At 32.8% G+C, this 2,922-nt stretch overlaps 1 long non-coding RNA gene across 1 annotated transcript; it reads right to left on the bottom strand.

Annotated features, from left to right (window-relative positions):
* Positions 1 to 1,322: 1,322 nt before the first annotated feature.
* On the bottom strand, positions 1,323 to 2,922 carry LOC134270199 (uncharacterized). Its single transcript, XR_009992742.1, has 4 exons — positions 2,795 to 2,922; positions 2,163 to 2,222; positions 1,770 to 1,841; positions 1,323 to 1,446 (listed from the first exon to the last, which is right to left on the bottom strand). It is a non-coding gene; the product is annotated as an uncharacterized LOC134270199 (long non-coding RNA).

Here is a 2,922-nt window from a genome sequence, read left to right as displayed (position 1 = left end):
ATAAAATAAATAATTTAAAATAAAAACCTACTTTTTAGATTGTCGCCTTGCCCTTGCACTTTTTGATTAAAAAATGAAATCTTGGAAGAGTCAATCTAATTATAGTTTTCAAACGCATCACTGACCCAGCATGGGAGATAACTCTGGAGTTCTTGATATAGCTTGTTTACATCGTAATTTTAAAATGAATATACATGCGGGCAGGACTTGACTCTTTTTCTTTACTAAATCAAACGGTATGCATAAAAATCCTTGACATTTCTTTCTTTTCTGTGTATTCGTTCTCCATACGTTGTATACATTTAATGTCTTTCAAACCTCCCGCATTTCTTCAACGATGTGTATATAACGTTACACGTAGTAGATCTATTTCACACAAATAGGTATAAATATTGCCGATATATTTATGTAGAACACAAATGGTTAATTAAAATATAGCCTTCATTAATAATTAATTAGATAACTATTCCCCTCTCTCACTACTGTACGCATAGGCGTCGAAACCGGGGAGGAGGGGGGGGGGGGGGGCTTAGCCTCCCTACTTAATATTTGCAAATTATATACATAATGTAGGCATTGGAATTTGCCTTTTTCTTTTGGATTAACCCCCCCCCTTTCAATCAGCCCCCTTTCATTTTGCTTCCGACGCCTATGGTACACACACTTGTGTTATTATTTTTTTTCTTTCTGCATACGAGGTCATGTTCTACGATCGCTTTCAATCAGACTGCTTACTGTTAATTAAGGGATATAAACTAAGTTATAAGTTTAAGGTACTAATTAGAAAGAATTGGGGTATACTCCTGTATTTGTTAAGGGGACAGCTATTTTATTTTGAGGGTGAGGGACTGGCAGATTTTAAAAATAAATACTTGCAGATCAGTGATCTCCCCCTCCCACGAATCGGAGGTTTTTTTACATTTTTTTTTTTTTGCATGTAGGATTTTCAATGAAGAGGAAAATAAATAAATAATCTGTCCTTCATCTTATTGATCGGAAATAAATATTAATCTGTCCTTCATTGACATGAAAATGAAAAAAAAAATCTGACTTGGAAAAACTCGCCTGCCCCCCCCCCCCCCTTCCCTTCCCTTCCCTCAGAACAAATGGTGGTCCCCTATCCTATTTTGAAACAATTAGGGGGATCTCTAGTCTCCTGTTTTTGGTAATATTTTTGAAAGATAAATGAACACAATGCACATGCTGGAAATAAGATCTTGATGATCATTAGTACCCTCCTTACAAAATAGTAATAAAGTTAAGATTTTCATATCTTAATGGCCTTTTCAACACCTGTACAGTTAATATATGAAAAAGTCAAATTATTATTTATCTAGAAAATTTATTTAATAAACATTTCTTTTCAAATCCAATGACAGACTGTAGGAATGCTGGGCAGGTGCAAATTATTTCCATCACCTCATGTTCTTGTGGATAAAATGAATTCTGAAAATAGGAGAAAATCAGGAAATACCATTATTGAAAGTAATTTGTGTTTAAAAAATTTAATAAAAAAATGCATGGAAACATTTAACATAGAATTTACATACATGTGTAACGTGAAGCGGTCACCCATCCAAGGGTTAAACAGGCTCGCCGTTGCTTAACTTGCCTGAAATAGAGGGAGACTCTACCGCATCACCAGAAAAGCTAGCTCACTGGCGAGGCAGTATAAGTTCCCTATATACTATCCGCTACACATGTTTTCAATTCTTCTGTTAGTTTTATTATCAAAACTTTGTATGGTTTATAGCTTATATTGAGCATACCATTTTCCTTAAATGATGGATTAACTTGCTGCCTGAATGAATCCATTTTCCAACATCTGGGAATTGCTAGGCCTACAACACAATATATATGCAGTTATATACTATGAGATTACTAAATATACATTGTAGGATAAAATGGCATTACATTTGACATAACAAATTATGCTACATTGTATATTGTAGTGAATTTATGTTATTGATATAAATGAAAAAAAAAAATAAATTACAAAACTTCTCTGGGAAAGTGAAACCTCTGACATTTACAATAGTTATTGATAGAATATTTTCTATAAAAAAAATTCCAAGTTTCCCCTTTACCAAAATGAAAAAAAAAACAATATGTAAAGCACATGCAAACTTTAAAAATGTGAAATGCTTTAGAAGTATACATACCCTGTGGAGAAATGATGCATTTTTTATTTATTCACTCTTTACGCCTGAAACTCTGGACAGCTACAATGATAAAAGTATTATACAAATATTTTTAATGTACATGTAATCTAAACAAAAAATGATTTTTTTTTCATTAATTTAGAAATTCTAGAAAATTACAACCATTGATCTGAAGTGGGGCTTTTATGTTTTCAACACAATGTTACGGATATTTTTTTTTTAATTGTGTAGCATATTTGTATGTCAAAATACATTATTCTTTGTTTAGGCCTAGTCACTAGTGAATCATTGACTGAAACAATGAAAACATCTCATTCAATTTAAATTTGTGTTACAGATGATCTCCATTATTACACATATTGTCTCAAAGAAAATGAGCTAATTGACAGGAACTCAGTACATATTTAGTGCAGTTAATTTTTAATAATTCTAAAAAGTGTGCAACGTACTTAGTATAGGAGGGGGGGGGGTTGTTACACACAAGGCACTGCATAATTAGGCTACAGTTTTTCACTGACTGTACTAATACATTTAAATGAACATGAACACACTCGGTTTTTTTTTTATGTTAACAAAAGCATGTCTACATATTGTAGATCTACACATGTACCTATACATATGCGTATACATACCTGGCCTGGAATTACAGTGCAGTGATTGATCTACGGAGCTTGAACTGTTGCAAATCGTCTCAGTTTTCTGCTATTTTCCGAAATATTGTCCTCATATTCTTGTAAAATGGAGAAGCAATGCCTTGTCT

This window comes from Saccostrea cucullata, unplaced genomic scaffold, assembly GCF_032062105.1.
Source record: "Saccostrea cucullata isolate Sc308-1 unplaced genomic scaffold, CSIRO_AGI_Scuc_v1 ctg18215, whole genome shotgun sequence".
NCBI lineage: Eukaryota > Metazoa > Mollusca > Bivalvia > Ostreida > Ostreidae > Saccostrea > Saccostrea cuccullata.
This window is presented reverse-complemented; position numbering and strand designations above follow the sequence as displayed.